The sequence below is a fragment of the Amia ocellicauda genome, chromosome 8 (genome assembly GCF_036373705.1).
Source record: "Amia ocellicauda isolate fAmiCal2 chromosome 8, fAmiCal2.hap1, whole genome shotgun sequence".
In the NCBI taxonomy this organism is placed as follows: Eukaryota; Metazoa; Chordata; class Actinopteri; order Amiiformes; family Amiidae; genus Amia; species Amia ocellicauda.
In genome coordinates this window covers 3,206,694-3,221,577 of record NC_089857.1, presented here as the reverse complement: position 1 = coordinate 3,221,577, position 14,884 = coordinate 3,206,694, and the positions used below count along the sequence as shown (strand labels likewise).

At 37.3% G+C, this 14,884-nt stretch overlaps 1 protein-coding gene across 4 annotated transcripts in view; it reads right to left on the bottom strand.

The window, feature by feature from the left end:
- kiaa0825 (KIAA0825 ortholog) overlaps positions 1 to 14,884 on the bottom strand; it is a 153,077-nt gene that overhangs the window by 38,030 nt on the left and 100,163 nt on the right. Inside the window, exon 20 of one of the 4 annotated variants that reach the window (XR_010817671.1) lies at positions 1,604 to 1,669. The exons of the other annotated variants lie outside the window; for them this stretch is intronic. The gene's annotated coding sequence lies outside the window, so the exon portion shown is untranslated. The remainder of the gene's footprint in view (positions 1 to 1,603; positions 1,670 to 14,884) is intronic. 4 annotated transcript variants of the gene reach the window in all.

The following is a 14,884-nucleotide window of genomic DNA, read 5'->3' as shown; positions in this document are numbered from 1 at the left end:
GCATACATTTTTCATCACCTGCTAAGCTATGAATAAAAGATTAAAAAAGAACTGAGGAGAAAAAAAAGTCTAACACATGCAGTGCATGCAGCCCAACGTGCGGACACTGTGTGCATAACGAGATGTTTAATTTTTTCCCCATCATTTTAACATCAGGAATGCTGTATAGAGGTAAGGATACAATAATGAGGCTGAGGTACGCAAACTTTTCACCTTGCCATCTTCCAAGAGGTGCTTGTGCGTTTTATTTATTTATGTATTTATTTATTTGGTTAATAATTTACTTACTTATTCATTGCATATATCTGACACATGTCCTGTGTGTGAGCTGTACAACAGTCAGTGGACATTTTTTTATAGAAAGTTGATGGGTTCTTTTTTTAGTTTTTTGTTTTTTCCCCAGCTAGCTTTATTTCTCTACATTATTTCACGTGGACTGTAAACATTTGCCCCAAAGGCTATAAACTCAGCCTCCCTACCATACTCCCAGAAGCCATCAGCAACAAGCAATCTGAGAGACTGGCTTCTCCAATTTATGCAAGTCAGCTGTGTAGGAGACGAAATGCAGTGGAAATTGTGTCTAATGCTTCATAATACCTGTCACAAACTAAAACATGTTTATATAGAAACTGACATGATTTTATGAGACTTTCTACACCAATTACGATTACAATCAACTTTATCATGAGTATGTATTTCTACAAACAGAAAATGCAAAAATATCAAATTATCGATGATTTCAATTATTTAATATATATTTGGTTGTGCTAACCGTGTATGTATAAATGTATGTATAATTATTATTTATCATCATCATTGTGTATTGCCTTCTAAACAGCATCAATGATGCTCAGCAATGGCTCCTAGAAAACTGACAGACATGGATGGCAGATCCTATTTCAGGTGCAATCCTACTCAGGTCAGACTGGAAGAGGAGTGAAGCACGCCCAGGTAATTGGCAGCCTGACGACACACAAGACCCATATCCCACAAGAACACATTGAAGGCCATTTCCCAGGTGCACAAAACAGTGTTAACAGCATTGCTGCACCCTCAGTGTAACACACCAATAGGCCAAAAGTCCTGCAATGCCTGAATCACAGGGTTGCACTAGTCATAACAACAACATCAATAATAATAATAATAATAATAACACGAATAGTAATAATAAAAAAATGCAAATACTTAGCCCTTTTAGTATGATGCCACCAGGGACCTCCACTTTATAAAAGCCTAAACATCACACAGCCATTTCCTGCCAATACCCAGCAATAATGCATATTAACTAGACACTAGTCAACCTACAATGAGGGAGGAATTTCCTCTACTTGATTCTAGTACTTTAAATTGTCAAAACAATAAAAAGTAAAATACAAGCTAAAGAACCAGTATGCTCTTCAAAATCCATCAGACCAAATAACAACTGCAGGAGAAAGCACGCTGTCACTGTGAGCACATGGCTGTGTAAATCCCAGGCTGTGAAGATGCGGTTTTAACAAAACTGATATGCAGACATCAGGTGAAATAACCTCCTAATGCGGATAATAAACTCCAGTGTTCGTACTCTCCCCTTCTATCAAGTGTTAAATGAATACTTGCTTACCTGTGGCTCAAAGATTATTTTTTTCCCTCTCTCCCCTCTCCATCCTCATATCACAGTCATATGGTCCTATGTGCAGAGAAATTCATCTTGTTAGAATGGTGGTAATATATCCCACCAGGACTACTGTTCCTAGTAGCAATTTAAAATAATTATTGTGAGACTTGATGCTAGACATCAGGTTTGCAATAGAATTACAATGAGGGAAGTGTATTAGAGACAAAACATTGCTGGGAGAAAACTTCGTAATGGTGCAATTTGGCACCCAGCCTCAATTTTAAAGTAATGGATTATCTTTATGGAGGTACTGAACAATGAATGAATTTAGAAAATTCAAATCATGTAACAGCCTCTGATTATGGATAGTGGTTCAAGAAAAAAGAGGTGTTGAATTAGTTTCATAATGTATTCTTTGTGTACAGGTATCTTTTATTAAGGAACAGATAAAAAAAAAATCTTTCAGACTACCTACCTACCTACCTACCTACCTACCTACCTATCTATCTATCTACTTATCTATGTATTTATCAGTCTATTTCTAATTACACATATGTTTGCGTGCACCAGAAGGGTCTTACTGTGCTATGCTTTGATATGGGAAAGTTCAGCATGAAATAGGAGAACTGAGTGTATCAGTTAAAAAGAAGGCAATTATGTTTAACTGATACACTCAGTTCTCATATTTGATCTTAATCTTGGTTTCATTCTTGGTATACATCAGTAATTATTGCATTATCCTGTGTTCTGTTTACCACTGTACACTGCAATGTCTCACCCATGCACAGGCACACACTCAGCTACTATACTATTACTACTAGTAGTAGTAGTAGTTATTAATTTAGCAATTGATAATATTCTACATTGTACTGCTGGAATGCATCAGTTATTCATTTTGGTAAAACCAACATATATTGAAAAATCATTAGTTTTTCCTCAGTTATATTTACATGTTTTCTTTACCCTTTATTAATCAGTATGTGCCTCTTAAAGTGGGTTATTTACCCTTTTTTTATCACATCATGGAGTGCAATATGACCTTGGTAGCAACTCAAAGCAAATAATAATTTTCTATTAATGTCTGAGTAGCAATGTACTTCTCAGATGTTTGGCCAATGTAAAATCAGTGCTGAACTGAACTGCTGTACACAGCGTGCACTGTGGGATTGCAGTATGTCTCTGTGCACACATGCTCAGAAATGCAAAAAAAAGACACAGCTAGTTGAGAAGAATTCAGATGTATAACATTATCCAATGTGGCATCAGTCTTTAAGATTATGATTTTATCATTTTTATCACTTTTTTTCTCATTGAAAAAAATAAATAAATAAAGCAAAAGCAAAACAGCTGTAGACAGCTCAGGGACAAATGTGTTTATCGGCAGAATCAGCGCAATGAACTGCCAGCTCCTGTATATAATCTTCTATGCAGATTTAATGGAACTGGAGCCAATCTTTTAAAAACAAGAGTGGTGCTTCCTGTAAAGTGACATGTAAAAATGATAATCTTTTTATATAAATGTGTTTTCTTGCAGGAGGCAAATACAAGAAGAATAACAACTTCCCAGACTTTGCCTGCTGTTCCGTTAACAAAATATCAAAACTGAATATGAATCCAATGAGAAGTGTTTAGTGTTCATTTTGCTCCTGCTGGTAACAAGGTGGAAAATTTACCTTCAGTAGGAAATTAATGTGCAGAGTTTTGGATTGTTGAACTAGCGAAATAAATAGATAAATATAATAAAAAGAGGCAGGCGGGTATAGTATTGCAGAGAACAAAATCCCTGCTCTTCAGATGCCTCAGTGGCATCGCTTACACTACCCACACCACACCAAACCACACCAAGGCACTGCAAGTGGAACCTGGCATCTGCCTCGCGCTCAGCCTTTCAGCTCAGGAACAACAGTGCATCATCCCCCTCATGGCAGCCCTGATTAAACAAATTAACTGTGGCACTCACTGCAAAAAAAAAAAAAAAAAAAACCTACACCAGTGTGCGTGTACGGGACGAGACTGGATACAATGGCCAAGGCTGCATTTAATTTTAATTAAATTTCATTCTTCTGCTCACTTTTACCACATCTCCAAATGTCAGCAGGATTTAGGCAAATGGAGTGACATCTGCTGCTGCATCACACACCGCCCATAAAAACTTCACTGCATGAGGAGCACCTGGATGCCTGCCAGACACAGTTCAAGATGCGCTGCTGCGCTAATCAGCACCACCACCGCCACACTCCCAGTCACCGCTGAAAACACACACATCTCGCTGCTAAACAGCACCAGAATAAATAGACATAAGGCCTTGGTGGTCCCTGAATCCAAGTAACGAGAGTAGCAGTGCTCTCTCTGCCTCTCCTGCTTGTTACTTGCCAAGTTCCTTTTTTCGGTGGGGACTGTGCAATAAAAGAAGACACCCCCAATGAAAAAGCCTGTTAAACTGAGAATGCTCCATTAATTTTAATGCAGTTGGAACCACAGAATGGCTTCCAGGTTACTCCACAATCACAGGCACATGCACATTGATACTGGCCACTCAGAACTACGGAGTGCCCCTGGGATCGAGGATGTTGCAGGAGTGCTTTTGATTAGTTACCTATTGGACTCCACATTTTTTCTATTTATTGCTCACACATACACACCCACATATATTTTGACACAAATTGGCTGCCCAAGTTATGGGGCAAATACAGGTAAGAAATGCAGACTTGAAATCTATATAACAACAACAGCAGGAATAATAATAAAGGGGAAGACACATTTTGCTTGAATTTCAAAATCAATATTTCTCCTCCTCCGCCGACTATCTTATCAGCAATTAATGGTAAACATACTCTGGGCATTTTGTTATGTAATTGTAGGTGTTGTTTTGTATCCATTTAGTGATATAAATATATCTTCCAGAGTATATTTGTATTGGATGCAATATTTTTCTCAGTCCCTGTTCAAACTTCACATAACATTTCAGTGGGGTTAGGGTCAGGGTGCTGTGTAAGAACAGCAAATCGATAACTAAAAAATCTAACTGAGAACTGGTTAGGAAAGGATTAACCTTGGACTTTCAAATCTTGAACGCTGTCTTCTCGTTTTCCTTTACCTGACCCTGATATTGTTGTCTGCATTGCTAGCACTTGTCTCTATCCTTTTACCTTACCTTGTGAAGGCTTATTATGGATTTATGCTCATCGTATTTTGAGCAAAACCATCTAGCAATACTGTAAGCAATATAAGTGGATTCTTAGCAGTTACATTCCACCATACACCCCCTAAATGTAACTCCATTTGAAACTGGAGCATGTACAAAGGTTTGCCTGACAAATGCCATTAATTAAATAATATTACATTGCTACTTCATCCCTAACAACAGCTGAATTAACATGTGCTAACACATACCGTTACATCTTTGTAACAGCAAGGGTGAAAAACTGTGACATAGGAGCCTAAAAAGTTATCCAGGTCATAGTTTTGAGCTCCACTACTCCACTCCAGTACTACTTCACTACTACTAGGTACAACCATCTCCCAACAGGAGCTCAGTAAAGGACATTAGATGCTGGTTTTCCTAACATCCTACAAATAAAACATCATTTCTCATGTTACAGCGCTGTATAAAATGAAAGTAGACACAGCAGTATTGGACAATAGCAAATATGCTGTGTGTAATGATTGCACATTACCCAAGAACAGGACAAATGACTGCACAGAAACCTGTGGCATAAAGTTGAGGAGACAGATGATATAGTTGTTTAGGTATTTATCCTCAGCTCTGCACATATATAGCAGAAAACCTGGTCAATAAAGAAAAAAAAATGAAAAGAGAAACAACACAACCCGAGGGCTTAAACAAGGCCTGCGGGGTGTTACTCCACCAGACATCATTCTAGCATGCTGTAAAACACAGGAACAGTGGCATGTTTGCTCAAAAGAAAATGTATAGACACGGGACAGCTTGTCCATCTCATCATAGCTAAATGATCTCAAAACCTTAGCAGCTCAATAGCTTCTATTTAAATATATATAAATCCTTCTACAACTAAACCATCAAGACTACCGTCATCTTGCAGTCTTTGGGCATTTGGTGTATTAGATGTATCTATAGTATTTATTTTTAGGTATTACATAATCAAAGCTCTAAATGTTAAGTTTTGATTTGTTTAGTGCAGATTCTCCATTGGGCTCTTCATAAATGACACCAAAAACATCCTGTGCTTGAAGGAACAGTTGAAATCTCAGAAGGCTGTGGTATGAAGACAAGACTGCATAAGAGCACTTAGCTTTGAGCTATAAGATGCTTTCCAGGGCCTACTACAGAAAGGGCATTTTCTCATAGCAAATGCAGTAAACCAGAAAAATGCAGTCATTTTTTGCTTTTACCAAAGACATTAGAACTATGACAATCCGCCTTCAGTCACAACCTTGTTAAGAATCTGTTTCAGAGACAAAATCTGGTCTGGGCTGTCTTGTAAAATATATCTATATCTATACTATACATATGATTGATATATACAGAAACACACACATGAACACACACACAAAATGTAAAAGTGTACATCATATATACTGCACTATTATTACTGTATATCAGATACACTCTGTAAGAACTGGAGCTCTTTTAATTATATTTGATATTGTTATTTATATATCACATCCTATATACAGTGCCTATAGAAAGTCTACTCCCAAGAACCTCAGAGTTTCATGCATTTAAATGAGGATTTGTTCCACTTATCTAAACACCATATTTTATTGTGAAAATATATATTGAAAATACAAAACTGAAATATAATAATTGGATACATCTCCACCTCCCTGAGTTAATACTTGGTGGAAGCACCTTTGGCAGCAATTACAGCTGTGGGTATGTTGGGATAGGTATCTAGCAACTTTTCACACTTAGACTTTACACATTTGTACTATTATGTTTTACAAAACTGTTAAATCTCTGTCAAGTTCCTTGGGGATGATGTACAGCTATCTTCAAGTCATGCCACACATTTGCTATTGTATTCAGGTTGGGGCTCTGACTGGGCCACTCAATGACATTTCATTATTTGTTCCTTAGCCACTCCAGTGTAGCTTTGGCTGTGTGCTTCGTGTCATTGGCATACTGAAAGGTGAACTTCTGTCCCAGTTATTGCTTTCTTGCAGCAAACAGCAGGTTTTCCTCAAGGACTTTTCTGTACTTCTTTCATTTTCCCTTCTATCCCCAGACCCTGCCAATGAGAAACATCCCCATAACATGATGCTGCACCACCATGCTTCATAGTAGGGATGGTGTTCTTTGGGTGATGCACTGTGTTGGGTTTGCTCTAAATGTAAAGCTTTGCATAAAGGCCACAACTCCAATTTTAGTTTTGTCAGACCCAAAACTTTTGGACACATGACTACAGAATCTTTGCATGCTTCAAATAGGATTCAAGATGGCTCCTGTCTTGCCACCCTCCCATACAGACCAGATCTGTGGAGTGCTTGGGATTCATTGACCAGTCTTGGTCATCAAAATGCCTGTAGCTCTTGCAAAGTTGCCACTGGCCTCTTGGTAACCTCTCTGATCATTCTCCTTCTTCCTCTTTGACCCAGTTTGGGGGGACAGCCTGATCTAGTTAACATAAATTATTTCTGGTGCCATACATCTTCCACTTCTTAATAACCATCTTGACCATGATCCAAGGGATAATCAAGGCCTTTGATATTTAGATCTGTGCCTTTCAACAACTGTGTCCCAGAGATCATTTGAAAGCTCCTTGGTGCTCATGGTCGAGTCCTTGCTTAGAAATGCACTACACAGCAGAAGGAACCTACAGGAACTGTGAATCACTACACTTTAACACAGGTGGAGGCCACTTAACTTGTGTCATTTTGAAGGCTATTGCCTACACCTGAGATAATTTAAGATTACTAATACAAGGGGGGTGGTCACTTATCCAACCAAGCTATTTCAGTTTTTATTGTTAATACATTTTCTACACATTTCTAGAATATTGTCTTCACTTGTAAGTTGTGGGGTAGGATGTGTAGAAAAAAAAAAGAAAAAAAATGTAAGTGTACTTACAGTGTATACGCATAGAAAGATACCCATGCTCAAAGGATCTCAGCTAGAGTCTGCACCTCACATTTGAGTCATGTAGATTGGAGTTGACTCTCAATTACACAAAATCTTTCTGGAGAGATGACAGTCCAAATACAGTAGAGATAAAATACATCAAGGTTTAAAATAGGTCCGTTCAGCCCCAGTGCCGCTTCATCATGAAATGATATAATTCACTGATGCCTCTGCTGAGCCTAACATATGTTCTATTCACAGCCGCGTCACTCTTCATTTGTAATTATTTCCTTTTTTTACCCTGTCTTGTAATACTTTGCTTGGCTGAAGATAAATACTAAAAGCCAAGAGGAATATGATAGTGTGATGACCTGTTCCAGGGTGTTAAATCCCTGTCATGGTTTGATTTTAACATAGGGTATTGATGACAGTACATCACTTCAGGCTTCATTGTCCTGAATTAGACTGTATTAATTATCACTTGAATGCAATATGCATGAAAAAAGGCAGCCCCAGCGACTAAAAGGATTTGACTGAATAGAAAATCCATTTCTTGTGTGCTTGTTTATAGAAAGAGACATTTCCACTCTCTTTGCTTAACATTCCTTTTTATTAAGTGTGATAATCATAAGATGACTTTATGGAATACATTCCCCCTATAAGCAATACAGCCAGTTAATGTTAAGCTCATTAATTTAACTATTCTCCCCACTGCCACCCCAATCATTAATTTTGATAACCCAGACACAGATCAACAATTTGGTCAGGCTGTGTATTAATCAGTCATTGCAAGCACTGCATTCAAAATCTAAACATGTGCTGCTGTTTCTATACATGTGAATACTATCAAATTTAAAAAAAGTTTTGAAAGAGAGAATACAGAAGTTAATTTAAAATGTCAGAACGTGAATGTATTATCTATAGCATTACACAGAACAAGAGCAATGAGGATATAAAGGCATTTCTGATAATTTATATAGTTTTAAGTGTTCTCTGCACCCAATAGAATACATGCAGTAATTCAATTTAGATATGATCAACGTTCCATATTTTCAGAAATAAAATAAAATAAAATAAAATAAAATAAAATAACTATGAAACTGAGAACATTATTTATTGTTTTACTGGTCTTTGTCCTCAGTGATTTCCCATTCAGAATAAAAATATACAGGGTGCTAATGCATATTGTAAAGTGATATAACACAACTTTTTATACTTTAAATATATATTCAAGCCCTGTGAAAACAGAGAGCTCCACTGTCAAAGTCTTACATTGAGCTATTTACTCAACTCATCAATGGAGGATTGGCACAGAGCTACAAACAACATTTTCTTTTTTAAGCACTTAGTATTCTAAGCAATGTGAGCACCAATTATTTTCAGCAACAAACTTATGTAACGTGCATAATGTGTTTTACATTTTTTACTAAATAAACCTCAGAGAGTCACATAGGATTTGGTGGGTATGTTTAGTTTTTTTTTTTTTTTGTCAGAAACGGAACAATATTAATATCTGGTGCAGTGTGGGGGCAAGAATATATAGGTGTTGTCAATATTTAGTTCTGATCACACGGAAATAGAGTTCACATGAGATATCTTCCACTGGTTATACGCTACCTTGGAGTATATATTCTGCCTCCACAACGGCAGTAATATATTTATTTGCATCTAATAAAATGCTTTCATTAATGCCTGCCACTACTCGCTTCTGCTACTCGCACAAGAACCCTTTAAAGTAAGACAAACAACATTCGAAGACGGCTTCACGCCTAAGTGAAACAATAAACCACATAAATAAAGACAAGGAATGAAATGTACGAGAATCCACAGCTTCCAAAAACACAAGAGCCTGTAACGCTGGGGGTTCTGCTAAATGCTCAGCAGCCTTGTAAGAATGTCATTAAATATGGTAAAGCAGGAATGATGACTTCTGCTCCTTTCAGGATTCCTTCTGAATGTCACTGTCAGGCGTCTGGCCAACCCACTTGTAAATATTTATTAACCGTAGTTAGGACCTCCTGACTTCATTGAAGACCACTGGAGTGCAACAGCCATCACAAGACAGTTTCAACTCATTTATGAACGCTCCAAAGGGAACGCAGCTGAAGAATTACATTAGCACACACTGGGAATGAAAGCTTATAAAAGTTTACATCGCCCACCTGAGGATATTTCAGTGTAAATGTCTGGGGGAAAGAAAAAAAAGAGAGAGAAAGTGAGAGAGAAAAGAGAGAGAAATGATTTCATTTACCAAGTCTTTTGGGATTTTTTAAGACATTCTTGCCAGGTTATTTTTTTGTTTATAATAGAAAAATCTAAAGGGTGAAAAAAAATCTAAAGGGTGTTCTAGCATTATAGATTGACTCCTTAATGAGCTCTGAACTGCTATTGTAGACTTGTTATTAAAATGGAGGGAGGAGGACTGTCTCTGTCACCATTCACAAAGATTTAGTCCATTCTGAACAGGGGTTGCTTTTGTCTTTTCTTGGCACTGCTTATGTGTTTAGACTGTCATGTATGAAATATCTTTATTTCAACTAATCTTTAACTGAAATTGTCAGCATGATGCCAAACAATGATTTACGTGATCTGAAAAGTGCACCATTCAGCACGGGGGGGTGGCAGGGGGGGATCTTGTTTGACATCAATTTCAGTTCATAAACTCATAAGAAAAGAAGCATGAGAGAAACAATACTCTCTTGGTATTTTGGGGTGTCTAAATAAGCCCCCCAAAATATTTTTTTCCACCCGAAATAATGTAAGATTAAACGACCAAATCAAGGAGCCTTACACACTTTTCAATAATAAGGAAAATAATTGATATAGTACTTAATAAGTTTAAATTCTTATTTAAATTATTATTGTGCATTTCTTTGGGGGAGGGGCTGCAAATAGCACAAAGAGGTTGCACCATACTGGAATTAGAAAACTATGCAACCACCACTTTTTTTCTTTAGTGGGTATCTTGTGAAATAGTTATTTTTTTCATTTTGTTTAAAGACACAATCGTTCCATCATCATATGTTCCAGAGCGCTAAATGGTCCAAAACACACAAGTAATGGAATTTGCCTGCTAAAGAACAATATCATTTCATAAGACATTTGATGCTCTTGTGTCACTGTGAGTCACATTAAGACACATTAAGCCTTCACCCCCAGTATTATACAGAGACCTGTCCACAGCGAGAAACTGGGCCAGGAGCCATGATGCATACTTCCCTTCTTTAAATTATATAAAATAAAATGAAAACAGGAGTTTCCTTCCAGCCAAGAGTTACAGTGTCCATCCATATCTTCGAACTCAAATAAATAAAATGACAAAACCTTAATAAAATGACATGACACGCACACTATGTAAAGGTTCGTCCCACAAAGTGCTGCCCATATTGGTCGCTACAACAGATATCACCCCCCCCCCACCAGCACCACCACCTCTCCCATCAACCTAACGTACCTGGAGACTATTTTAATTCACTCACTGACGAAATCCTCAAAGGGACTGGCGTATATGGCTACACACAAGCCAATATCCAAGCTATCAGTTTTCATACAGTCTGGCTGGACCTTTACATTACCACTGCCCCACCGTTTATTGTTCTCTCATTGCATCTGTCAGCATTTCCTGACAGCACATTACCGAGCACATGGCTGCAGAGTCGGTATCAATCAAGGCCACGATCATGCAGATACACGTTACAGACACCCGATAATGGGGCCTAAATCACATCATCATGGTTTAAGCACAGGATTCTCAGGAGGTAGTGACCCCACGCTGCCAAACTTGGCTCCGCCCTCCTCGTTGCCAGCCGCTGATAATTCCCATCACTAGCACCCTGCCTCTCCTACAGAAGCTCTTGAACCTCACCCAGACCCCCCCCAAAGACCAAGACATCAGTGGTGGGGGTAATGAGAGGAGAACTCAAGAAGCTCAAATCCCAGAATATCTAGTACAAGCCCATATTTAAAGATTAAGGTGGTAAGTAAATAAATCAATCAATAGCGACTCAACAAAATGCCTTCAGATCAAGAGCTAAGCTTGCCCTCAGAGTTAATGTTGTTTCCTTCTTTAAAAACCCAAAGTAAAGTTGAAAGCAACTTCAAAGGTTAAATATTTAAATACAGACTGGTAAACATCCCAGCTAACAATCATTAAATATAGATTTGTTGTATGTATTCTGGCCATAGTAACCATTTAATTTTCAGTCAATGGAGAAAGAAAGTTACACATAGCAAATGTGCAATTCAAAATTGACTTTTGAGCTAAAGCTGTTCCCATTCCTTTACCTGTGTGGTTTGGGAGGGACAGTAGGTAACACTGAATAACATTTAATCCTGAAGGGAACTGTCCAAAGGCACAATCTTGCACTCGTATTTCATAAATACAGAGACTGCTGCCCCCTGTCTGTCTATCCTGTAATTTCCACTTTCCGTTATTAGAAAGCATATTTGCATGTTTTTTTGAGAATCGTATTCAAGGTTAAATCAGAACGCATGGTTCAGAATTACTATAAAAAGCACAGTAAAAAAAAAAAAAAAAAAAGATCTGCTGCATAACTTCACTTCTGGAACACATTCATATGAGCAACAAATTCAATAGTAGACAAAAAATCCACAATCGTAAATAAATAAATAATAAAATGTGTTAACATAAATATAACAGTGTGGAATATGTAGCTCTAACCATTTTTGGACCTTTTGGGATCTTATATATTAAAACAATTGTATGAAACTACAGTTTGAAGCTCACAGTTTGTGAGCTGAACTTTGTGAACAATTAAGATAGAATAATACAATATAATAATAATAATAATAATAATAATAATAATAATAATAATAAAACAGCTTTATTTATTTATTTTCAAAACAAAGCCAGCAGAGTACTTGGGCTTCTTAAAGTAACAATTCAAACAAAAAATAAATAAAGAAAGGAAAGAGGGAGGGAGGGAGAGAGACAGAGGGGGGGGGGAGGAGGAGGGATAACCAGAATGCCAGTTTGCTTCTTGTCTCGTTTGCCTTATCACTATAATTGCTGCATGTCTGTCATCACTACTGAATGTGAAAAAGTGTCTTCTTCAGCTGCTCCCCTGCTTGTTTTGTTCGCTGTATTCTTGTAAAGTGGGAGAAAATAAGTGTCATTTAATGAATAGTGCTATTCTTTGTCTGACAGCTTCATATCTGTAAGGTGTAGGAGGCCCCAAAGCTTTCGAGCTCCGGTAATGTCTTTGACAGTGTGCTAAATTCCTCCCTCAAAAAGGAAGGCATATATTCTACTAAAAGGGGTTTCGTCTAGGCTGAATGGGCGCCCCCCTTTAACCCCCTTCAGCTTCTGTTCTTACATTAATTGAGCTGATCAGATCGAGCAGATGAATTTGTCTTTGATGTATTCGGATGTTTAGTTGACGTTGCTGCCTCTCCCATTGGCGGCGGATGGAGCTTTCAGACAAATAGGACTGTTGCCATGGAAACAGCAGACAGCAAGGGATCTCTTGAAAAATATTTTATTTCGAAATTCAAACTGTAAAATTCTCACTGGATGTGGTCCTCGGCTTTTTTTTTTGTATTATTCGAGAGAGAGAGAGGGGGGGGGGAAACGTGTCATATCTAATGATGAATGCAATTAAGATTCTCACCAGCGCTTTAAATTATAAATTAGGCTAATTTTCTGTGCAATATTCCCCAGTCCTGATATGGTGACACACACAAATGCATTAAAAGAAAGGAGGATGGAGAAAACCTGCTTTTCCTTATGGCAGGCAAAGCAGGTCATAATAACTTTGTTAATACAGAATTAAAATTCATCAGCATGGCATAAGAGTGGAGAAGCTTTACAAGTCATGTGAAAGACACACTATCATCCGCACTGTGAAGAAAACCCAGACCCGTACCCCCCACTCTACTCAATTTATGTATGTATGTATGTATGTATGTATGTATGTATGTATGTATGTATCTGTGTTTGTTTGTTTCCTGATTTTGTTTTCTCAGGTCTTGTTAATTATGCAGGAATAAACAGAATAGCATTTAAGAAGCTCCCTCCCCACGAAAAAGTACACAATTCAGAGAAACAACCTTTAAACCAGTGGAGGACAATGGTAGTGGTGCACCACTAATGATCCAGCCAGCCACTTTCTCATGCCATGCTTGCTTATGCAGTTTAACCAGTTTTAAAATATTTATTCAAATACACTTTCCTTTTTTCCTATGATGCTGCTTTACGGGGAATTCTAAAACTCTGTCAAGACTCTGCCGAGTTTTAAGGTGCTTTGTCTACTTATTGCTGCTGTATTGACAACACCTTGCCCCATTAAGAAAGTAAGGCTGTTATTATTAGTTTTATCATTTTTTTTATGTTTGTTTGAGTACTTGTTTGCTTATTGTTTCTTACTTTTAATGAGCACTGGAATGAATATTCACTTGCAAATGTAAGTGCAAATATATAATTTAAAAATAAATAAAAGCCCATGCATGTTCCTGTATGAATAGAATTAGAAAAGGAATAAGGGAAGTGTGTTGAATAAATAATCAATACAATAATACATATTTAAATTTTAAATGAATACAGTTTTTTTAACATTTTTTTTGCTAAAGTTAATTCAAACATGAATGTTTACATTACAAAATACGTTGAATATACAACCATGAAAGCTTATAGGCATAGAAATCACATCAGTTTTACAACAGAATTATTTTAGACAATTATCACTACATTATTCACACATTCAGTCACTTTCACTGAAAATGATGACAGCTATTTTGGAATTGCATACTATTGCTGCACTGTTTAAAAGCTGAAGTTGGGTTTAATAGATACTGACAATGCATTACTGTATGACAAATACTCAAATTATTATGCAACAGGCAATATTTTGGCAATTAAATTTTTTCCAGTAGGTACAGCTTAGTGGACAATGCAAAGTACACACACACACACACACACAATCTTGTTTTGTATACTTAAAAAAATAAGAGTTGTCTTGAGATTACATTAAAAAACAAGACATTGATTACATAAAAATGTTATCATAGCACAGTCCACATCACTTACAGAGATAACACACTACGTTTAAGGACTCTGTCATACCAAAACTTATTAGCGATGTCTGTGGAATGCAGTGTATTTTTAGCCATGTCTTCTATTACTATTCCTTTGCAATCCACAGTACAAGCTCGGCCTTTTGCCCTCCCAGTGCGCCAACTTGACCATCCAGCCCACCGCAGCTGCAAAGGTAATACGACTGAAAGTG